Source organism: Zootoca vivipara, chromosome 12 (assembly GCF_963506605.1).
Source record: "Zootoca vivipara chromosome 12, rZooViv1.1, whole genome shotgun sequence".
Lineage (NCBI taxonomy): Eukaryota > Metazoa > Chordata > Lepidosauria > Squamata > Lacertidae > Zootoca > Zootoca vivipara.
Genome location: NC_083287.1, coordinates 9,598,049 through 9,623,852, shown reverse-complemented (window position 1 = coordinate 9,623,852; position 25,804 = coordinate 9,598,049).

Here is a 25,804-nt window from a genome sequence, read left to right as displayed (position 1 = left end):
ATGCACAGCTTTTGTATTTTTTATTTCTCCGAGGCTGCCGTGCAGAGGCGAGGGGTGGGGGCGTGGCCCTGAGCGACACTCCCTCCAGGGCGGTACCCGGGCCATACTGCCCGCACCCCCTGCTTGCTCCACCCCTGCTTCCTGGTTTGCCTGGAAACACTGTTTTCAACTGAGCCCAGTGACAGAAGTGCACAGCTTTATCAAGGCAGCAGTGGAAGCTGAAATTTCGCGTCCCCTAACAATCTTGCACCTGGGACAACCACCCTCATGCCCCCTCCAATGCTACGCCATTGCATCTACCCAATCCAAGTAGTGCTGGAGAAAACTTGAGGCTGAAATTTGGAAGAACTGCTGCCAGTCAGTGCACACCAGCTTTCCCAAACTTGAGGTTTAGAATATTGAAATCAGGGTTCAAATGCCGGCTCAGTTGGGAAGCTTACTGGGTGACCTTGGGCCAGCCATTGACGCTGAACCTTACCTCCAACACAGGGTTGTTGTGAAGATAAAATCTGGAGGGGTGTGTGTGTCATGTACATGGTCTTAAGTTCCTGGGAGGAAAGGGGGAATATAAATGTAAAATGCTTCAAGGAGTCCTACCCAGATAGGGCGGGTGGGAGTTGCCCCTGGAGGGCATCAGGTTGCAGGAAGGCTCATGTAAACAGTGCTGGTGGGGTATTTAAAATGCAGTCAAACCAACAATGCATGTTTTGCTAGATAGGCACATGATAGGAGCTGAAACTCAGAGTTCTCTTGTAAGGTTGCTAGAGAGAACTCTGTGAGAGACACTCCCACTATTCCCTGACGGGGCAGGGCGTAGCTATATATTCCCCTACCTGCCTGGGCACACCCTGTCTTCCTTTTTCCATCTCTTTTCACTCTCCCAGCAATGTGACAACACCTACAAAGTCTGAGCTCCAAGCTCAAACTACATGTTAAGCTAGACTTAAGTATGTCTTAAGTATGACCCAGGTGGCGCTGTGGTTAAACCACTGAGCCTAGGGCTTGCTGAACAGAAGGTCGGCGGTTCGAATCCCCACGACGGGGTGAGCTCCCGTTGCTTGGTCTCAGCTCCTGCCAACCTAGCAGTTCGAAAGCACGTCAAAATGCCAGTAGATAAATAGGAACCGCTACAGCGGGAAGGTAAACGGCGTTTCAATGTGCTGCTCTGGTTTGCCAGAAGCGGCTTTGAAATGCTGGCCACATGACCTGGGAGCTATACGCCGGCTCCCTCGGCCAATAATGCAAGATGAGCGCGCAACCCCAGAGTCGGTTACGACTGGACCTAATGGTCAGGGGTCCCTTTACCTTTTTAAGTATGTCTTTGCAACTGAATTACCCCTGTACTGAATTCCCGTTTTAAGCCTGAACAAAGCTGCTATACAGTTGCAATCACAAATATCTAAACCCCATTGCAAATCAGGTTTATTATCGAGATTTTAGGCTTCCAGCTGTTTGCAATGAGCAAATCAAACAAAAGCCATTGAAATAGCTCAACACAACGGATGCTTTAAGTGGTTCCCCCAAATTCAGCTGGAATGGCAACTTCTATACTGTGGTGGGGAGAGATCTGTGGCACTCCTTGACACAAGTGGGGCAAGGGGGCTCTTCAGCTTGAGTGAACCACAGCATCTACAGTGGTTACAGACGCTTCAGGTTACAGACTCCGCTAACCCAGAAATAGTACCTCAGGTTAAGAACTTTGCTTCAGGATGAGAACAGAAATTGCGCAGGAGTGGCAGCAGGAGGCCCCATTAGCTAAAGTGGTACCTCAGGTTAAGAACAGTTTCAGGTTAAGAACGGACCTCCAGAATGAATTAAGTTCTTAACCCGAGGTACCACTGTACAGTTTTTTATTAGGACACGTGATTTATATTCCAGTACACTGTAGATCTGAGCTCCTGGCTGTCTTGCCTTGCCCTCAGAAATGAAAACTGGAGTTTCATTTACATACAACTCTGCATTTTTTCCCTTTCTGTCTGCGGTCATACCCTCCAACGCTTCAAAAACAAAGCAGAAAATAATGGCAGCAACCCAACACTCCTGCCAAGCCACCCACCCTGCTCTTGCACATTGTTGAAGGCTCTACCCTGTCTGATGCATGCTTATTGACTAATTTATGTACTTTGTAAAAAGTCAATTGTTCACCAATTTAAAAGAGATTGACTAGTGTTACTACTTTCTCTTTCCTAGCCAGTAAACTAATTGACTTCTTGGATTAGTGAAACACAAATGTAAACATTTTAAGTAAAGGTAGGAGAGAAATTTTTAAAAGGCAGTTAAGTATCTTGGCACATATTATATTTGATTTATTAGAGGTTTTGAAGCCTTTATGAACAATCATGGGATTCTTTTTTTTTAAAAAAAAGTTAATGCTAGAAGATAGGAAATCAATTACATTATTGTGGACTGAGAGGATTGTTTTGGTTAAAATGAATATTCTAAAATTATTATTGGATTTATTTCAATTTATTTATTTTGTTTCCTAAATAAAGATTAGGAACAAATTAAGAATGAAAGAAAGATTATCTGAATTTTGATTTAGAGCATGGTTCTGTTTCAACTCCTTTAAATAATTCCTTATGGACTATTACAAGATATTCGTTTGGCTAGGGGACTCCTTTGTATGAGGAACACAGGAACAGAAAAGAGGTCCTATTTGCATGCTTCCTCTCCCTGGTCATCCACACAACACATTTAAAGCGTTCTCATACCACTTTGTGCTTCCCCACAGAGGATCCTGGGAACTGCAATCTGTTGGTCCTAACAACTCCCAGCACCCTTAACAAGCCACAGTTCCCAAGATTCTTTGGGGGAAATCATGTGTGTTAAAGTGGTATGAGAGTGCTTTAAATCTATGGTATGGATGTGACTCCTGTAGCCAACAGTGCATACACAGAGTCCTTTTTTTAAATAGTGAAAAATGATGTTTTGGGGAAAGGAAGTTGGTGGCTGGATTTAGTTCCCTTTGTGCTTTGTGACATGCACCTCTGTCTCCTACAGACACACTCTGTGAAACTGGAGCCTTTTAGAAAAAGTGTAGGTAATAACAAGACTTTTAAGACTTTAAGCCAAAAAAATTGCCCACATCTCTGCATATCTTTTCTTTTAAAAAAGCAAGCAGATTTGTTTCTAAAGACTATAATGTAGGTGGCAACATAAAACACTTGCAAATTTGGAAATGTCATATTTATAATTGTATGTGCGTCTATATTCAGTTGAGTGTACATGTTATGAAACAGAGAACGGTTAGAATGTTTGATTATTTATATAGCTATAAATTCCGACTACTTTTTCTTGTGTTTCTATCTATTGGCAAAGTTTATGTCGTCATACAGATTTTATTTTTTACTTTCTATGCCACACTGCTTTTTTCTTTTCTTTTGAGCAGCAAAACAAGAAAGAGGAAAGTGGTGTCCTTCTAGCCCATAACCTAAGGACAGTGGTGAGTTTTCTCCAACCCTTAATGAGGGATGGATCATAAAGCATCAAAACCCAGCTGCTTTCATGCCAAGGAGGATGGTAATGTGGGCTGCCTTAAAAGGCAAGTCTTGTGTCTTCTCACTGAGGTTTCTTTCCTCAGCTACATACCTGCCCAATGTGTCATTCTCGCCCGCCCGCCCCCCACCCAGATGCTAATACAGCAGTGGCGAAGTACCATTATTTTAGGGATGTCTTTATAATTAGCAAATGGAAGCACCATTTTCCTACCTACTTCATGCTGTAGTATTTCAGGGGTGGGGAGGGATGGCGCAAGCAGTACAGTAATTTAGCAGCTTAGCAGAGGACATGAATTCATCGCAGCTTTGAGGCTCAGCATGGCGATGAAGTGAAGTGGATGTGACCCTGAGGCATCTTCATTCAACCAGCCTCTCAGCCGCCCAATGTGAAGAGCTCTGGAAAGGGAACCCCACTTGGGCCTGGCAGTTTCACACCGAAGCTGCCCAAGTCAATGTGATACAGGGTGGTTGGAGGACACCTTTAAGAGGAGCAGGTGTGAGCAAGCATGGATCACTTGACAGGCTGATCTGGTGCTTGGAGCCAGGATGAAGTCACACAGGAAAGGTAGACTGTGTGTGTGAGAGAGAGTCTCAGGCACAAGGCCTTCCTAGTCCTACCTGGAGAATGAACATGGAGCAGAGCATGGGTGCCACCCCTGTTCTTATTATTCCCATTGAGCGGGGAGTTATATTCATATACAAACAACCCCCAAGTTGCATTTTGAGTTGTCACGTGACAGCGGAGTGCATATAAGCCCATCTTGCCTCGTCCCGTTAAGCCACTGCCCCACCCCTGTTCTGTCCTCTTGCGCCCCCTTTTCCTGCAACTCCTGGGTTTGCGGCAGTGCGCAGCGCCTGCATGGTTGCAAATGCTTTGAGCAAGTGCGAAAATGGTTGTTGCCTGTATGCATAAAAATGTAAGAATGTTGTCCTGCTGCAGTTCACGTGGCCGCCAATAAGTGAGGCAGTGTGGCAGCAGAACACCAGGGAGGCAAGTGAGCAGGTGGGAATTCCAGACAAGCCACAGACCAATTACCAGGATGGGCTGAGGGAATTCTTCGGCAACCATCTTTCTTTGTTGCCGCTGCAGCACACGGCACATTGTTTCAGCCTCAGCTGCATGGGGAGTTAGTTCCCTGTTCCTCTGTGGATGACCTGGGCCTTGTTTTGAGTTCAGGCAAATTGTAAGGGGAGGAGGGCGCAATTTGGGCAAGCTGTAAGGATGGTTTGGGCAAAGTTAAGGGGAGGGAGTTAGTGAAGGGGTGTGGATGTGGTTGGCAAGGTGTAAAACAAGAGGGGGAAAATTTGTTGGTGAGGGGTAAAGGGGAGAGGGGTTGAGGAGGGGTGGGTGAATGAAGTGAGTAGGGGGAGCAGCCCCTGGGATCAAGATAAAAACATGTACATTATATGTAGCACTCTCTATCTCTCTATCTATATAATCTACATCTATATATAGCTATATGGATATATATATGGAGAGAGAGAAGTACAAGACTGAGATATTTTGAATCGTTCATGACTGGGCTTAACTGTCAGGAATACCTTTACCTTTATCACCAACACAATGATATTCATAAAATTCATCGTACAGCCAAGAGGCTACAATAATATAATACAATATCACCAAAATCTAGTTTCTCCTTTCTCTTCTCAGTTTTTCACAACATGTTCTTTTCATGGATATCCAAAACTATAGAGCAGGGATAGCCGGCGTAATAGTCTCCCAATGTGGTGGACTACAATTCCCATGATGCTTGATAATTGGCCATGCTGGCTGGGGCTGATAGCAGTTGTGCTCCAACAACATCAGGAGGGCCCCATATTTTCTGCTCCTGTCATTGAGTATTCTGGAAGAGTCTTAAGCTGCAGTCTTCAAGTACATCCCTATGCAGAATGAATTGTCATGTTGGGCCTCATGCCAAGGAAATTTGCAGTTTCTTGGCAAGCCATAAGTAGGCCAAGGTGAACCACAGACATAATTGTGATGGGGACACAAGTACTGTTTAAAGTTCCCGTAACTCTAACATGATTCTGAATGCATGTCCTAAATAAAGTGTCGTAAGCATTGCCCCTTTTAGGAATAAATCGGGCAGGAGAAGAGTCGTTGTTATGTGGCTATAAATGAACAGATGAATTAAACATGGATCAGAGATGAAGGTTTTGCATTTCTTCATTTTGCACTCATGTCAATAAGCTGCGGTTTCCAAATCATAACGCTTTTGACTAAGGAATTCACGTATACATTAATGAGGTCTCCAGAGAGTGATCATTATGTTGAGGAGCCTTTTCTGCCTGGAAGGAGCCTGACACAAGGTTAGATCCCTGGTTGGTGTAAATCAATGCATCTCTGCTGGCTTGAATGTTTTGCCTACTCCCTGATCACAGGCCCGAGGCTCTGCTTAACATCACATTGGCTGTGATAGAGCTAAATCCATTGCCTGCCAACAATGGCAGGCATAACCTTTAGTTGAAGATCAGTAACAAAACTGATTTGGTCAAGAGTTAACAGTCCACTGAAAAGTGTGGGACACAGTGATTTCCATTGAGAGAGAGAGAGAGAGAGAGAGAGAGAGAGAGAGAGAGAGAGAGAGAGAGAGTTATGCATTATGAATTATTGCCTGGTAATGATGTAATGCTACCAAATTACCTAACCAAGCCATCATATTGCAACAAAGGTGGTGCTCAACTAACTCTGACTGCTAACATCCTACTGCTCTAAGACAGCTGCTTCCCTAAGTGCACCAGCCTGTTTGATAGCATCCACAGCAGAATGGACTCTAGCTGCCTGGCGTTTGTCTGCCCGGCGGGCTTGTGTAATTTAACACAAAGTGGATTTTGCGCAGCCAACTGACCCTTGGCCAGTGCCACTCACTACCTGATACTTGCTTAACTAGAGGGCTGTCTGGGAGGTCAGGCTGGCTCCCTTCAGGAAGTCTGATGATGAGCTGGCACCAATTAAACTGGCTGGAGTTCTCCTGCCACTTCTGGATTGACAGTCTAGGGAGCCCCTGCTTCTTTCAGCCGAGCGTCAATCTGTTCGCTCTCCCAGCCCCTGCGACTTGAGCACAGCCTGGCCCCTCTCTGTCCCATACCAGGGCTCTGTCTCTTTGCTTTCTAGCCTTTCTCCCCACAGTAGTGACATTTGGGAAGCACTGGCTCTCTCACACCATCTGGCTCCTAGAGCTCTGCTGCTGCCTGTAACAGCAGGGCATGCGCATGAATACAGATTTCCTCTGAAACTGCTGCGGCTGCTACTTTTCACCCAGCGCTGCCCTTCTCTGAAACAGAAATCAGAGTTGCAGGTGACTTTTCAAGAACAGTGATGGTTGATGCCGATGCTTCTAAGGATGAGCATTGGGGATAGATTCTTTCCATTCTGTGGCAGTTTCACATGTTCATTCCTAAGTCCCATTGCTGCATAAATCTGTTATTTATTTTAATTTATATATTTTTTAAAAACCATAGAAAAAGTTGTATTTAAATTTTGCCACCAAACACTTTCTTAATCCATGCCTTTGATCCCAAAATACACATCTGAATACATTTGCAGTTTCTTTGCTTTTTAGCTGATAATTGCATTCCAATCCATGTATTAGAGGTGCGAAATAAATTGTCTTTGCTTAAAAATCTGGATAAAATTGAATAAATTTTAGTTGACTACTGCCCATAGGGCCTGGAAGGAATTGTGTTCAAAGCACCCTATGCGTTCTTTATATACCTTCAGTACAGAAAACCGAAATTGAGCTCTGCATTAACAAGTGAGTGTAGATAACATTGTGGATTAAGCATGGATTAAGTTACCTCCATGCCCTAAAGGAAGAACGGCAAGTTTCGTCGGCTACTCAGTTTCCTCATGATTGAATTTCCTTGTACCATTAGGCACAGTGAGAGCTGATTTACACAGCATGGCTGTGTGGTGGTTCAGTATTACTCATTAATGAATTAATTATTCAGTCCCTTAAATATTTCTCAAGACTTTGGGATGAGTTCCAGAGATTCGGGCCTCTTAGTCAACCAGCGGGTTATGAGAAACATTATCATGTGGCTGCTCATCTGGTGGCATTGTTGGGCAAATTGTGAAGTACAGAAATGTGTGAGGCATCTCAGATAACCCGTAATGACGGGCACGATCCATCTCTTGCTTTGCATGCAGCCCTGTAGAGCTGAGGGGAGTCCTCCCTTTGCCACTGTCTGCAGAAGGACAGTGTCATGCCAGACTCACTTCAATTCATCTGGTAATTACCATATTGGCCTGAATATAAGCCTCACTTTCTTTCCAATTCCGACCGTGAAAAGTTAAAGTGCAGCTTAAATTAACGAGCTTACAAGAATTGTCTGTTAACGATATCGCTGCTGAAACAGACATACGGTAAAACGGAACGGGTGTGAGTGCCTGCGGAATTTTAAGGGAGCGGCTTATATTCGTGTGCAGCTTATATTCAGGCCAATATGGTACTGTCAAAATGAGGCCCACATGAACCCCCATAATTAGATCCCCTATTCTCTTTAGACATGCTTTATCTGCAGGACTGCAGTTTCATTGGACATACAAAGAATAAGTCCCTGCTCACTGGTTAGTTTTGTAACAGAGTAAGGATTGATTAAGCAGTCCAATTCAGTCCCATTTCACTCTCACTGGTCTTCAATCACAAACCCATTCCACCCCATTTTACACTGTATTTTATTTTTAAAGAATGCACATAAAGCATTTAAATTGTGCAATTTTGTGCACCGATGCTTCACTGCAAAATATGAAGCATGCGATCTGACAGAGAGTTGCATTCTAACATGCAGGCAAGTTTGAGAGCATCCGATTGCGTTGATCCACTGTGAAAAGTGGATCAGACAAATTCCTCCTCCATCCCCAGCTCAGATGTTCTGGAATGACTCCATCATTTCTGAAATCCCATCATCGTAATAAATCCCGAGAGCCTGTTGATGGCTCCCAGAGACTCACGGGCTCTGCAGAAATATATGGAACTATGGCCTGGGATGAAAAAGAGTATCTGTTCCACATTAATGTCAGGGATTCAGCCTCAGGATATTTGCTTTTCTGCTAGTAAACCTTGGAGGTTTTTGCGTAACACGGTACCTCTAGGTCCTTTGATGGAATTGGTGCTGATTAATAAACTATAAACCAACTAGGGACATTAAATGAGAGGCTTTATTTGAACAGCAGTGCCTCAAGGAAGAAAAATACATGTGCTTCAGGATTTGACATCTGCCATTCTTCAATTATCAAATTATTTCTTTTGGAGCTTTTGGGAAGAGCAGTGTCTTATTCATCTTCCTCCTTTCTTTCCTTCTCTGCTGCTGACAGTAGCCTGAAAAGTGTGTGTGTGTGTGTGTGTGTGTGTGTGTAGCTTGCAGTAAAGGTAGGCACTGTGCGGGCCAGATATTGCTAGATTACTATAACACTTCTAATCTCTGACTGCCTTGCTGTCTGGAGCTAATTGTCAGGGATCATGCTGAGGATTCAGAATCTTCCCAGGAGCAGTGGGACAGTATAGATTTGGAACAGTGGTTTGAAGAGGGACATAGTTCGGAAGACAGAATTTGGGAAGAACTGGGTGGTAAGCAGCTAGGAGGAGAAGAACTGGATGAGAGAGAAAGTTAACAGACTCTCTCTCACTGGAAAGTGTCCATCCGCTCAACCCAAGGTCAACAAGAGCAGATAAGGTGGCAGCACTGAAAGCAAAGTGGTGGTGAGGTCAGGTTTCAAGACACAGAAGTGACGTGGATGACGAGGGGGAAAGTGGGTGGGATCCTTAATTGGGAGCACCTTCGTCCTAGGAATAGATCCTTTGTTCTCTCACTGTGATCATTAAAATCTCTAAATGGTAAGAGACTCATTTTGCTTTGTTCTGCTTATCTATTGCCAAAGGGTGTGGGGTGTGGGGTAAGCCGAGACCCTGAAGCCTGACGCTAATGGGAGTTGGGGTTCAACAAGATCTGGAGGTACCATGCTCCTTAACCTTTGTTTGCATCCTCCGTGGAGTTCGTGCAAAAGGAGGCAGGGATGATGCCATTTTGCTGAGAGCCTGACTCCTGACAAGAAAAACTCATGCAGCCTACCTGCTGGATAACTAGTGAAGAGGTGTGGCTTCTTCATAATCTCCAGCTGGGGGTGCAGCTGGTAGCCAGTCCCCAGTGAGGGGCCAGTGAGTTCAGGACCTCCAATTGGGTTGCACGTACCTTGGAGAGCCACTGCCCTTCAGAGCAGATCATATTGGGTTAGGTAAGTAGGGTAAGTTGCGACCTGAAAGCCCATGGGCCAGCTGGCTACCCAGCTTTTGGAAACACCAAGCAAAGTATTTTGACAGATGGGTGGGGCAGAGAGATCTGGAGGGCTGGATTCAGACTCCAGGTCTCTCATCTTGCTGGATCTCCCTTGTGAGTTCTCTGTTTTCCTTCCTCATTTCATTTATTCCTTACATTTCTGTCCTTCAGCCTCTCTTTTTTTTAAAAAAAAAAGCCCACCTAAACAACAAGAACAAAAACAGGGTGAGCTCTCTTAGATGAATGATGAGCATGTGGATCTTCTTGGCTAGGAACAGGGGATGGATTCAATTCAGTTGACATTTAATGGTGAACCTGCCTAATTCTCACTTGCCACAAGGCTATGCAAAGCGAATCACAGACACCCTTCAAAATTTTCACCTCTCTGAATTTTGCGATGCAGCTCTCCAGCCAGGTACTGTATAGTAAAATGCATACAAAGGTCTGCAAATAAATGCACATGCACATGTCATTGAAAATAGCATGCAAAAATGTGTTGGATTAAAGGAAATTGCTTTGCAAAAATGTGTGCATTAGGCAGAATTTCATGAAAGCATATTGGGAGAAATTTGCACTAAAATGCTGATACATTTTCATGAGGGCTCGTTTTTTAAAGTCACAAACTGATGTGGAAATGTGGAAAACTGAACTTAAAACTCGATAAATGAGGAACTGAGAGAAATTGATATATTTGACATATAGACATACTTGTTTGTATACCGTTGGTGCACCAGCTGAAGGTCGATCCTTCAGTGGGGGAGGGAGTTGCACAGAACCAAACCACAAGTTACTTTTTTTTTGCATCCCAAATTCCCCATTTGCAGTTTAGGGCTACAACATTAAGACAGCACTCAGGAGCACCAAAAGCAAATAACTGATCTCCAGAGAAACACAAACCACCGATCTTCTAAAGTGCCACAGGTGGCCATAAACTGCTCCAGCTCTTCAAGAACTGAGTACTGGGATGGAGAACACATTTGCTGAACTGGCACTGATGTGGTAGGGATTGACAGAACTTCTGCTAACCTATTTTTCTCAAGACAGCAAATATGAAGCCAGAAAAGCTTTGGGGTTATTTTTATTTTCCAAAATGGGGAAATGATCAGAACTTCCTGATGTGAAAGCTTGAGAAAAGGCGACCTGGGGAGCTAATTCGCTTGCACTTAAAAATAAAAAAGAAGTAAAAAAAAATATCAAAAGGCATCCCAAGAACTTTGTGAGCTTTCACTTCCCTTTGTGAGCACAGCAGGTAAAGGAGGTTAATTGTCGCTGCTAAATGTACAGCCTTGGCCTCCGAAACACCGCAAGAGTGAGCATAGAGGCTCTGCTCTGACATGTGCTTTTGAAAGTAGGTTTCAGCAATTAATACTGATTGTTGGAAGTCAAGGGTTCTGGGAGGTAAATAGAGGCCTGCTGGAAAAGTAAACGGCTGAAACAATTGTGCACTTGGTAAGCAATGCACTACTTAATACTGCAAAAATGACTGACAGTACAATACAAATATGTCAGTTTCAGGTAATGTTAGAAATACATTTCAGGAAGCAATTGTGTTTCAGGTATAAGGCAGGGGTGGGCAATCTCAACCCCAGATAGAATGATCCTCTCTCTCTCCTCCCCTGCACACTGTTCTGAAGGTTCTCCTGACCCTACAGAGAAGATTTGGGGGATGCTCAGGGGTATGTGTTGGGAGAAGGGGGAAAGTCTCAGCGCATTGCTGGAAACCTTTGCACTGGCTTCTGCTAGCACACCAGGTTAGTTGAATCCAGCCGTTATAGTGGGAGTAGGAGAGCTGGGGCGCGGGAATCACATCTGGCAACCAATTCATCCCTTTGGTTTCAGATAGTACATGGGTTGACAGGTCCATTTTCATGGCCTTCTAGCCGCTATGGTGGCTCATTTACCAGAAGTAATGTATTTAGTGTTAACTCTGGAAGTGTATATTCAATTCTGACCAAACTCAACCTCCTGGAGGGTATGTGCTTGTAGAAACAAACATTCTGTACCGAAGTAAAATATACATTCATTGCTCCATCATCATCATCATCATCATCATCATCATTTTATTTGTGTGGGGCTACCTTTGAAGGTGACCCGAAAACTACAACTAATCCAGAATGCGGCAGCTAGACTGGTGATTGGGAGCGGCTACCGAGACCACATAACACCGGTCTTGAAAGGCCTACATTGGCTCCCAGTATGTTTCTGAGCACAATTCAAAGGGTTGGTGCTGACCTTTAAAGCCCTAAACAGCCTTGGTCCAGTATACCTGAAGGAGTGTCTTCACCTCCATCGTTCTGCCCGGACACTGAGGTCCAGCGCCGAGGGCCTTCTGGCAGTTCCCTCGCTGCAAGAAGCCAAGTTACAGGGAAAGAGAAAAACAACTACCAGACTTTTAGAAGACATCTGAAGGCAGCCCTGTTTAGGGAAGCTTTTAATATTTAACGGACTATTGTATTTTAATATTCAGTTGGAAGCCGCCCAGAGTGGCTGGGGACTGGCTAGGTGTGTTCCTTGAGGCTCGATTAACACTCGTTCAGAGTGACATCACTTTTTCTATACAGAGCATTTGGGCTGCTTGCATCATATGCCAGATTTAGCATTTGCTGCCCTGTTTCCATGGTGACAGATTGTGCTTAAGTGTAGGTGAGAATGGGGAGTTAATTTTAAATGGGGGGGGGGAAGGGGGAAAACATTACAAAAGCAACCATGGAAATGTACTCTACGGAACTGGCAAGGTAGTGCCAAGTGGGCTTTTGTAAGCAAACTAAAGCAAATCTATCACCTTGAGGCCCTGGTCCTGCTGAAATAGAAATATCACTGGGGTTCTTGCAGGAGTAGCATCAAGTCTGATGATGCACAGAATTTTCCTGGGTACACATTAGGGCCAATCCAAACATGACATTTCTTAAGGATGCTTCAAGTTCCTTCCCATTCCTCTCACCCTCTCCTTTTTTGCAACCCCCATTGCACCCTCATTTTCACCTTGGCTCCCCCTTTTCTTCCACCTTCCTCCTTACTTTTCTCAAGCCTTCCTTGCTCACAAATCACTCCCATTCCTATGCCTTCTCCTCTCTCCTATACTGCAGCCCCCTTTGCACCCACGTCCAGGGCTGACATATGCTACAAGTAGCACCTTAGAGACCAACTAAGTTTGACAAACTTAGTTGGTCTCTAAGGTGCTACTGGAAGGAATTTTTTTTATCTTTTGTTTCGACTACGTCAGACCAACACGGCTACCTACCTGTAACTAATATGCTACAAGTGTTATTAAGATGGCAAAATGGGAGGCTTCTTTCAGTCCATCAGAAGCATACTTAATAATTAAATCTTTATTGTGGTCCAATATAATTATAATAATTTATTATTTATACCCCGTCCATCTGGCTGAGTTTCCCCAGCCACTCTGGGTGGCTCCCAGTCGAGTGTTAAAAACAATACAGCATTAAATGTTAAAAACTTCCCTAAACAGGGCTGTCTTCAGATGTCTTTTAAAAATAGGATAGGTGCTTATTTCCTTGACATTTGATGGGAGGGCATTCCACAGGGCGGGCGCCACAACTGAGAAGGCCCTCTGCCTGGTTCCCTGCAACTTAGCTTCTCGCAACAAGAGAACTGCCAGAAGGCCCTTGGGTATACTTCAGGTATACTGGACCGAGGTCGTTTAGGGCTTTAAAGGTCAGCACCAACACTTTGAATTGTGCTCAGAAATGTACTGGGAGCCAGTGTAGATCTCTCAGGACCAGTGTCATGTGGTCCCAGCGGACACTCCCAGTCACCAGTCTAGCTGCTGCATTCTGGATTAGTTGTAGTTTCCGGGTCACCTTCAAATGTAGCCCCACGTAGAGCGCATTGCAGTAGTCCAAGCAGGTCCAAGTCCAAAGACCCATTGAACAATTTCAGAATAAAATACAGTTAAGACAGCCAACCACCAAAGGGAGAGAAACTGAGGCAGTCATTTTGTTTTGTCTCAAGCATGATGATCATGATGATCTTTGTTTCTTTCAACTTCCAAGAGAAACTTTGCCACGGCCAGTATAATATCATTAGACCTTCAGTAGCACCTTAAAGACCAACTAAGTTTTTATTTTGGTATGAGCTTTCGTGTGCATGCACACTTCTTCAGATACACTTGAAACAGAAGAGTCAGACCCTTATATATACACAGAGGGTGGTGTGGGTGGGTGGGAATGGGTGATGGGCTGATAGGAGTGGTAAACTTGTTGATGGCTGTTAACGACTGCTGATGACTGCAATAGGTCCTGTGGGGGGAAAGCAAGGGCTGAGGTGTTAAAGAAAGCTTGATCATGCATAATGAGATAAGAATCCTATGTCTTTGTTCATCCCAGGTGGCTCCATGGTTTTAAGCTTGGTAATGAGTTCCAATTCAGCAACTTCTCTTTCCAGTCTGTTTCTGAAATTTTTCTGTAATAAAACAGCTGCTTTGAGATCTTGTAGAGAATGTCCTGGGAGATTAAAGTGTTCTCCTACTAGTTTCTCTGTCTTGTGTATGCCATCAAATGCCAACAGTGCCCTTCAGCTCTCTATATTGAACAAACAGGCCAAACCCTACGCCAAAGGATAAATGGACATAAATCTGACATCAGGAACCACAAGACAGAGAAACCAGTAGGAGAACACTTCAATCTCCCAGGACTGAAGGAATTTTTTATATTTTGCTTCGACTCAGACCAACACGGCTACCTACCTGTAACCTATCATTAGACCTGTCATCCAAAAGATATTTAATATGGGAGGCTTCAGATTTTCCCGGGAAATTTGCCAGTAGAGGTTTGATCAGTTGGTCCCTTGCTTGCTCGTACTGCCCACAATGCAGTAAGATATGCTTCATGCAATCGACGTCCTGGGAACATAAACAAAGCCTATTCTGATAAGGGATGCCTCTCAGTCTACCATTTAGCACTTCTGATGGAAATACATTTAGTCTGGCTTTGGTAAATAAACGCCGATATGCTGGTACAGACAGAAACATTCTTTGAAGTCTAATTTCAGCATCAGAGGTGCCTTTGGCATGGGAGTCACATTCAACCAGGAAGGAATAATCCCCCTAAAATTGCCCCCGGGCTGCAATTAGGCTTGGGGTAAAGCTTTTAATTTGCTACAACAAAAATGTTTCTTTTGCGCCTAATTTCAGCAGAGGACGGATGGGACAGCCAGGAAAGACTTCTGTGGACGCATGTGTTGCCAACATAGCAGCATCTGACTCGGTACTTTTGAAAACAGAATGTTGGGCTAGACTGACCTTGATCTAATCTAGGGAAACATATTGTTATGATGTTTTGGGAAAAGACAACCAGCTCCATAGATGCTAGTCACACGAATCAATTGGCTAACTGCTGACAGTGCAACACAGCCACAGGTATTAGCAATTTTTGTGAAATCCAACCTATAGGTGGACGTGCAAGATAACAAAAGCATTCTGGGAAATGATATATAATGAGTTGGGGGGGAAATGTTTAAAATAACGTTTGTGGGGGGAAAAACAGAGGCTTTTTTCCTAGGAATTTTAGGTGCAAAGATACCAAAGGAGCAGAAACTATTATTTGTGTATGTGAAGACAGCAGTGCGGATACTACTGGCCCAGAGATGGAAAGAAGTCCCAACCAGAGACAAATGGCTGATGAAGATGATGGACTATGCTGAAATGGCGAAAATGACCGGGGGAAATCAGAAACCAGGAAGAGAGAAGCTTTAATAAGGAATGGGGGAAATGCACAATGTACTTAAGAGAAAACACTGTAAAGAACTTAAAACTTTGGCAGGATTTGAGTAACACTTGTAATGTACGAAAAACTAAGGTAAAAATGGACTATTTTAGAGAACACATGTGAGGCAGTTGACAAAGATTGAAAATGGAAACCATGCAAGGGTGGAGGGGAGTCTAAGAATTCAGGAAATCCTAAATGCTTATGATGATGTTTAATGATAGAATTTAAATGTGTAGTGTAAAACTGAATAAAAAAGATTGCACAGATTTGGAAAAGGGGGGGGGAATCCAATCTATAAACCAGAGACAGGCAGACTTGCAGGATCTACCGTACTTAAAAAGCAAAAAGCAAAACTAGAACCCTGAGGAACATTAACTGGAGCCTGGTGCAAAGCAGACACACTTAAAATTAAATAATTCTAAGTTGAAGAATTTGTTCTGAGCAACAGAACCGAATGGAGCCCACAGTCCTTCCACACAAAAACCCATTCCTGGTTACTGCTCTCTCTTCACACTTAGGGATGGGTGAGACCGTCCATTTATGATTCTTGTCTTTCTAATCTCAAGTTCAGTTCTATGCATTTCCATATCAGTTGGCAATTCCTCCCTGCCATGAAAATCCATCAGTGCTTTAGTGCACATTTCTCCTTATTAAAAAAGTTAGTATGTATTTTTGCCTAACACACACATTTTTGCAATTTGCCCTAACATAATGCAATTTTGCATGTTATTTTCACGAATATGTGCATTTTTATGTACACTTTCCTCCAGTATCCCATACCTGTACACATTACTTGGCTGGAGAACTACACTGCTCAATTTGGAGAAGAGGGGATTTCAAAGGGTGACTGTGTTTCAGTTTTTGTATAGGTTTGGAAAATGCAAATCAGGAGACAATATTTAAATGCAAACTAAATCAAAATTCTACCCCACCTCTATTCCTTCCCCCCATTGCTTCCCCCCCTCTTTTCAATTTAGCAATATATATTTGGGGGTAGAGATTTTGTTACCTATTTTTGTTAAACAACTGGGAGTCAGACATCCTTGCACAGATTCTTCAAAACACCCAGATATCCACTGGTAGCTCCCATTTTAACTTCTGCTCACCCTTCTTGTATCCTCTTCCATTTCCCTGCAATCATCTGTATTAAGGTGCCAACTAGCACTTATTAGCTGAGTTGTATTTACATAACTGCTTGTTGACACTTGGAAACTTTTTTGTGAACTTCTTAAATGCCTGATCGCAGACTCTTTGTTTTAGAATAGACATCCCACTGTAATGAAGCTTCCAGTGCTGGAAGCCAAAAATATCTGCTAAAAAAGACAATATTTATTATAAGCAGTTTCAACAGTTTGCACATAGCCGATTTTCTAAGAATAGGCTCTATATAGTATAAGAAGGCCATTATCCTCTTCAAGATTTGATCCTGAAATCTGAGAGAAGCTCTCCAGAGTTTCTTTCCCAGGAGAATAAAAAACAACAACACCTCAGTCTGAGTGCTCCTCAACCATTCATCTGAGAACGGAACCTTGAAACTGTTGCTGGAAACTAGGGATGTATACAAGCAGTGGCGGGTGTTATGGATTAAGTTAACTGCAGTACTCTTTCTGGCCAACGTGGCTGCAGTTCTTACCCTGCCCACTGTGGCTGCAGTTCTCACTCAGGTCCACAACATGCAAATGAAGGATTGAGAGTGCTGTTCACGGATTGGGTAGCTAGGGGAAGTTTGTTACTGTTGCAAGTTACTGAGTACTATATAAGCCACTTGGCTAAGCTATTGTTCAGTCTGGATTCAGAGCTAGAATAAAGAGCTTGTTGTTTTGAGAGCTGTGTCTTCATCCTTCTTACCCACTATTTTACAGCGGGCCTTGGCATCTCAATTTTCAGTGGCACCCTCTTCAACCCCCAAATCTGGCACCACTCACCTCATGCCTTCCGTTGTATGTCATAGTTGTGATGCCTGCTGTGGCAGCCCAGAAGTTCTGTGCCTGGGGCCACTGCCCAGGTTGTGCCCTCCTTTGGTACAAGCCCCACAAATCCCCCAAGTTAGGGCCTGGCCTGGCCTGACCTGACCTGACCTGGGGATGACCAGGCCCAGGCTCTGCATTGGTTCAAGAGAGATAGGGCAGGTAAAGAAATCGCTTCGTCTTCTTCACCCATCTTTCTTCCAATCACATGTATGATCGTGGTTTTAAACCCCTGATTAAACCTACCCAGTTTCAAACAATTGGCAATTGGGGTCCTGTATAATATTTTTCTCAGGCAAGCTGAAGGCAGCTTTATGCAAGAGATTGTCTACAGCTCAAGGTCATCCTCATATTTCAGGTGACTGACATCTTGGAATCTGGAATCTAAAAATGCTCTGCCGATTCCAATGTACTCCTTGGAACTTCGTCTCACAAGCCAACTTCCAGGCATTCTGAAACTGTACCCTCAGCTGCTGCAGCAAAAAGCTTAGTCACCCCTGTTCATTTTTTTTTTTTTACATTGTCTACAACTGCACAATCAAGAGGTTGCTGCCTGACTCAGGAATGGCACGTAGAGCTTTTAAGCCAGTACTATTGAACAACTGTTTTGTACATAACTGGCTTCCTGCGTTTCTCAGAATTGCATCAGTGTTTTCTTTTGATGGGGAAAAGTGACTTGATACATGAAGGCTTTACTGTAGACAAGGCATGAAAGCTTGTGTAAGGTAAACACAAAGGCACAGGGAAATAGCCATTTGCAAACATTTATTGGGCAGCTTCCTCATGCCAAGTCCATACCCTCCAACATCCATGAGAATCAGGTCACAACCCACTTGAAATCCCCCCCTGATAACTTCCCTGTCCCCTACACAGATACATGACCCCACTTCCCTCTGTGACCCCACTTCCCACCGGACACCTTGGCAGAGGCCCTGTCCCTGTTCACTTGAGCCCCCTCCCTCCCTTGGGGCTCACCACTTTCCCCACAGCATCCTGCCGATGGGTGCCACCCTTGCACGCCTTCGCCTCCCACTGCCACCACTTCGTCTCTCCACCCCAATAGTTGCTCGCCAACTCCCTACCCCACCCTGCCCACAACACACCCACACATGGGCCACAGTGGCTGCCCCAACCAAAGTTCCGAGCTGGAGGACTCATGGTCCATTTCCGGAAGCCTGCGCTACTTGAACCACATGGTGCAGAGGAGAAGAAAGAGGAGGGGAAACATGTGGGAGCAAGCCAAGAGCGTGGCACCAAAAGACTTTCATCTTTTGGTCCCACGCTTTGGCGGCAGCCAGCTAACTCATGCCAGAGTGTGGGAGCCAAAATGATACATCCCAGGATCCAATCAGAAGCCAGGCGGCTTCTGTAATTCCGGGATGTCCTGGTCAAATCGGAACTGTTGAGGGATATGCATGTCAGACTGTCGGTCATGTATTGTCTACTGAGATGTGGATTGATGTTTTGTTATGTTTATATTATGTGGGAAGCCGCCCAGAGTGGCTAGGGCAACCCAGTCAGATGGGTGGGGTATAATAATAATAATAATAATAATAATAATAATAATAATAATAATAATAATAATAATCTACTCCATGGAAAGTGTGTGTGCTACCATTGACCTAAAGTTCTGCCCCCACAAAAAATGCTACTATCTATTCATGTTTTTGTGGTGGCTGCCTAACTTTTGCGCCTAATGTGGCCATAAACTTCAGAAAAACTTTAAGATTCCTCGTTGCCTTTATTTGAAGCTGGAGAGAGGAATTGAGGAAGCCATCCATCATTCCAGTTATACCAAATGTTCTTCTTATCCAGGAATTGCCTATTGCTCTTCTTCTCCATTTGATTGTGATGTCTACTTGAGCATAGTTTTGACAGTAGATGTGTAGATTGTAAATAAGTAAGGATGCATTCCTAACGCCTCGTCCATGCTGGAGGTAGTGGGGGCTTACAATTCAGCAGGTGGCACTGTCCACTGACCTCTGTTAATCCTAGAGCAGCCATGGTGGATTAAGATAGATGACAGTGTGTTGTGTCTGCGTTGGTTTTGTGTAAGCTGCTCCCCTGCCATGGCCACCGCCTTTCCTTTTGCTCCCTTATCCCAGGCTTATCCAGGATGGCCATGCAGCACTCCAAATCCTTCAATGGGGGCTGAATAATGACTTCTTACATTTTTATTATACATAGCTGCCAAGTCTCCTGTTTTCCCCGGGAAAACCCCTTTTTTCCTTACCTTTCCCCGGTGGTCCCCCGTATCACTTCGTCTCCCGTTTTTCTCCATTATTTTCTCCTGCCGGCGGCCATTTTTTTCTTTCCGATTTGCCCTTCTATGGGCACCAAAAATGGCCGCCGCCAGCTTCAAAAGTCGCATGTATGCATGTCCGGAAGTGCATAGACGTGACTTCCGGTGTTGGCGGCGGCCATTTTGGTGCCCATAGATGGGCGAAGCGACACCAGAAGTTGCGTCGGCACACTTCCTGACATGCATACAAGCGACTTTTGAAGCCGGCGGCGGCCATTTTGGGTGCCCATAGAAGGGCAAAGCAACACCGGAAGTTACATTGACGCAACTTCCGGTGTAAAATGGCTGCCGGTCCCGGATTCTGCAGTCCGGAACTTGGAAGGTAAGATTATATAGAGCAGGCTTCCTCAAACTCGGCCCTCCAGATATTTTAAGACTACAATTCCCATCATCCCTGACCACTGGTCCTGCTAGCTAGGGATCATGGGAGTTGTAGACCAAAGACATCTGGAGGGCTGAGTTTGAGGAAGCCTGATATAGAGAGACCATTGTTCACTAAGCTTTCTCTTACAAAAGACCTCATATAAGCATTTCTTGAAAATCAATGAAAATTAAAGTTAAAAGAGGAAAGAAAATAAAATTAAGTAGGAGTCCTTCTAGCAGAGATGCAATCCTCCTTCCTCTATTAAGTGCAAAGTGCTTTGCATGTATTTTCTGGTGATACTATTCTGATTATAGTTAAGGAAATGACTGATGCTAGTTTAAAGATGCTTGAAACTTAAGAAATTAGTTTAATGCTTGTAACTTAAGCAATTACTTTTAATTTTAAATTTTCCCTGATGCACAATAGAGATATTGTGTTAAATATAAACTGTTCTATTTTCAATCATATCCGTTTCAAATGGTACAATATCTCCCATTATGTCCCATTTGGGAGGAACCTATTTCCTTTGAAAATCATGAAGCTATTACTACTAATGTAAAATTTCATATTTTTCTCTTTCTCTCATATTCACTCTTGATATTAGTTACAGAGTACTCCTAGCAAATCACAGAATTACAAGCCATCAACATTTCAGAAAGTTAAACTCTATGTCTGAGAACCTGAAGCTCTCTGTATCAGGTAAGGATATTGGCATCCTAGGTTTTTATTACCTCTAGCACTGAGTAAAGCAGATTTGAAATCTTCTGCTAAACTGCCTGATCAGTGTGAGAGGCAAATATATCAAAGAGATATCTAGAAAGTCATGCAGTGCGGAGGAGAGGAAGTTGCTCCACATTACACTGTAGTTTGGTGCTCTGCAGTTAACACATCCATGCCCAAAGAGCTAATATATGAGTCCCTGCTATTAGGAGGTATTATTATTATTATTATTATTATTATTATTATTATTATTATTATTACAGTGGGTAGTGCTGAGCCTCTTGGGCTTGCCGATCAGAAGGTTGGCGGTTCAAATCCCTGCAACAGGGTGAGCTCCCATTGCTCGGTCCCAGCTCCTGCCAACCTAGCAGTTCGAAAGGACATCAGTGCAAGTAGATAAATAGGTACCTCTGTGGCGGGAAGGTAAACGGCATTTCCGTGCACTCTAGTTTGTGTCACGGTGTTCCATTGCACCAGACGCTGTTTAGTCATGCTGGCCACATGACCCAGAAAGCTGTCTGTGGACAAACACCGGTTCCCTCGGCCTGAAAAGCAAGATAAGCGCTGCAACCCCATAGTTGCCTTTGACTGGACTTAACCACCCAGGGGTTTACCTTTACTTATTATTATTATTATTATTATTATTACTACTACTACTACTACTAGACACTTTTTCTTGCCAGGAGAACTAAGCACAATTCACAAAAAGCAAAATAACCACCACCACCCAAAACCCCCCACATACATTAAAACCGTGTGCGTGTGTGTGTGTGTGTGTGTGTTGATGCATTAAAAACATCCAGCACATGTTAACAGATTGACAGACACAACAAAAATATTAAAACCTATTAAAAGTTGGGGCAGTTGTCCATCGAAGAGCCTTTCCTTTTTGAATAAAGTCATGCAGGAACTAAGTATCATTTTCCAAGCATGGATCTGTACTTCTTTGTGTCCCTCCTCCACGAGAGGTCAGGAGGGTGGCAACACAAGAACTGGCCTTTTCTGCAGCGGCTCCCCATTTGTGGAATGTACTCCCCAGGGAGGTTTGGCTGGCCCCTTCATTATACACCTTTAGGCACCGGGCAAAATTGTTCCTCTTCAACCAGGCCTTCAGCATTGAGTCTTTCACTCACCAGCAGGGGGTTCAACCCTGCAGACCAAAGGGAAGGTGCTTGTGAAAAAGCATGCAGCAGGAGCCCACCCTTCTGCTCACGGTTTGGTCAGGATAGGGGTTGACGCAGATTTTTCTTCTTCCCCCATTTCCTCCCCAACTGCATTTTTAATTAAGGTTTAAACTCTATTTTTAATGAGGTAAGGAGGCCCTATTGTTTATAGCTAGATCATATTATATCAGTATGGCATTTGAGGTGCCCACAACCCTTGGCAACAGCTCATGGTTAGTTTACAGGGACCCCTTACCGTTAGGTCCAGTCTCAGACGACTCTGGGGTTGCAGTGCTCATCTCGCTCTATACGCCGAGGGAACTGGTGTTTGTCTGCAGACAGCTTCTGGATCATGTGGCCAGCATGACTAAGCCGGTTCTGGCGAACCAGAGCAGCGCACGAAAACGGCATTTACCTTCCCGCTGGGGCGGTACCTATTTACCTACTTGCACTTTGACGTGGTTTCGAACTGCTAGGTGGGCAGGAGCTGGGACAGAGCAACGGGAGCTCACCCTGTCACGGGGATTCGAACCGCCGACCTTCTGATCAGCAACCCCTGGCTCTATGGTTTAGACCACAGTGCCACCCACGCCTCCATGGTTAGTTTAGGGAGCGCTTAATCAGGGTCCTTGTTTTGGATGACACGTGGCAGCAAAAAGGAGCAGGGGGAATCTCTGGGAGTCCACACATTTTTGTAGTTTTGCTAAGCCAAGCTTTGATTTCGTATGTCTCATAAACCAGGCCATTGTTTGTAGCGTCTTATTCTTCTAGAAGCTTGGCAACCTACCCACACTCAGTGCTATTTTTCTTGAAAAAATGGTGCTGGAACTCACCATGAATGCCTCCCTTGTTCTCTTATAAATGCAATGACGCCACCTGAGAGGTGCTGGAACTGAGTCCTGGCGAGTTCCAGCTGAAAAAAGCCCCACCCACACTGTAGGTCCTTGTCAACCACCAGAAGGTCCATTGCTCAGAATATTTGCAACACGATCCACAACTAACGTTGCTATAAATTGTGCTTGGGAACCAGTGGTCAATGAGCCAGCTACCTTGTAAACAAACATGTTATCAACATTCGATATCTTGAGAGGGAGAGGGAGAGAGAGAGATTCTAGCTTCAGATAAAAAGTCTTTATTTACATTGATCCTCCCGGCTGTTTGACGTGAGGATACCTCATTCTGCAGCTTAATTGATATCTGACCTTTTCTCCATCTGTTCTGTACCACAGGGCACATTGTCTCTCATGTAATTACATTTGTGCCATAAAAGATCTAAATAGTTATTGACAATAGAATGTGATCTTTACAACTTCTTAATCCATCAGCCCACGATGGTTAGCCAATGCTTTAAGCCTAACAGTTTAATGCACCGACAGGCCATAAAGAGTGAGGAGACAAGTCACTGAGGAGTTTTGCTTCTTGTGCTCCACTAAAATGAATGGGAACAGCACAAGAGAATGACTACAGCACCGTGGCATTTTTGCTCAGCTCCCATTTATTTCAGTGGGCTTTAGGCAGGATAATAGCCTAGTAGATTGTGCCTTGAAAGTAATAATGGCTGGGAAGTTATTACTCAGCTAAGGAGTGGTTCCTGGGATTGGTGACTGTTTGCTTCCTATTTTGTACCTCTAATTTAAAAGAGAAAGGGTGTCTTAAGCAAGTGGTAAAACCATTGCAACCAGATGATAGGGGTGGCAGTTTGCTTTATAGTGGCCTGAGGATTTATTGGATTTCAGAAAAAGGATAGTTTATCCCAGTGCTAAACTATCGTTACTACCATAAAGTGGTTGTCCATGGAGTGGTGCTGGTCCCCAAGCCATCGACCTCTGATCCACAGCATCTCCATCACAGCCCAGGTTGAGTAAGATGCTCAAGGACCAAATATGCTTCTGGTCCTTGACACATGGGGCGGCTAGGGGTTACCAATCCACCACATCAGATAGGTCTAACCAACAGGACAATGCAAGTCGAATATGGACTTGGGGTTGTGTGTTTATGCGCATTAATCTTATTTATGTTGTTTCCTAACCTGAGGTTAAACCACTGAGCCTAGGGCTTGCCGATCAGAAGGTCAGTGGTTCGAATCCCCGCGACTGCGTGAGCTCCTGTTGCTTGGTCCAAGCTCCTGCCAACCTAGCAGTTCGAAAGCACGTCATAGTGCAAGTAGATAAATAGGTACCACTCCAGCGGGAAGGTAAACAGCGTTTCCATGTGCTGCTCTGGTTCGCCAGAAGCAGCTTTGTGATGCTGGCCACATGATCTGGAAGCTGTACGCCGGCTCCCTCGGCCAATAACACGAGATGAGCGCCGCAACCCCAGAGTTGGTCACAACTGGACCTAATGGTCAGGGGTCCCTTTACTTTTACCTAACCTGAGGTAGGACTGGGTTTTCATAACTCTTTTAGGAAACAGAGTGAAATAGTTGCACCCTTGTTTCATGAAGTATGTGAAATGAAGGGTGCATGAAGGGTACCTGGAAAGCTTAGGCAAGGCACTAGAAGGTTTAAGCTGATCCACATTGTACATTCAGGCAGTGCAGGATGAGACAGTGAATTTCCATGCTGGATTGAGACATGACTAACATGGAGGGAACAGAACGGGTAACATTAGGCAAATCAATATTTGAACAAACATTTTGTACAACAGCAAACAACAAATATGTAGATATTATGAGATCCTGATGACCTTTAGAGTCAAGGAGTCAAGAAAATCTAATGTTGACAGCAATGATCCTCAGTGCTGAGATACTTAATCAAAATAAAGTTCCACCGGGTAGCATCCAGGCCAAATTATCTGAACTTGGATCCCATTGAAAGTCAATGGGGCAAGTTTGTCATGACTTAAGTCCCACTGATTTCACTGGGAACTCAATGCAACTAACTTAGCCCAATTCAGTTCTTATTACTGCATGATGAAAAGTTTGTGTAAAGAAGCATTGTGCTTGTGAAGTCTAATGCTTAAAAGTTATAGCATACTAACACTTAGGTTGCATATACCAAACCCACTCCAGTCTGGTGTATCTGATGCAGAGGAAATTTCATCTTGAATACTGGTTTAATCAAATAAAGTTATTTAAAGAGAAATCTATCCACAAAAGTTCCAAATGTAGGCTTTGTATTAGGACATCTTTCTTCTGACAAGACAAGTGAGATCTTAGCTCAAGGATGACTTGGAGATTCTTTCCTTTTGGGCTGGGATCATTAAGGATAGTTCATTTATTCCTGAGGGACAGTCGAGCTGAAGCAGACTGGATGTAAAATGGCAGGATAGACTCACAGGAGGCTGCTTGACCTGACTGAACTAATAGATGTGCATCCATATCTGCAATGCACGAAGCTGCTGTTAAAAAATGACTCTGAGAATTTTCAAGAGGAAAATAGGTTGGCTGAGAACCAAAGATTAATGTGACTCCAAAGAACTTGGAATAAATTTCCCTTGACGACAGTCTTGGAGCCGTGCAATTTTTCATATATTGAACATGTCTGCTATTGTTTGAGTTTGTTTTTGTCAGAAAGCAACAGCAAAAGATCCATATTCTGCTCGGAGCTATTTTCATTGTAAGTACGGGACGGCAAAGCTCTGCTCAGGTATTCAGGAGCAGAGATCTGGAATCGTGCCATAAAAGCTTCTCGAGCAGAAGGCAGGTGAAGATGAATTGGAAGCTAATGACAGGATAGCAGTAAGCCACATGTAATTGCTACGAGACATTTTGAAATAAAGAAATAAATGCTTGCTGAGCTTTGAGCCTATAAAGTCTAAAGGGCAAGCAAGCTTCAAGGGGTCTGG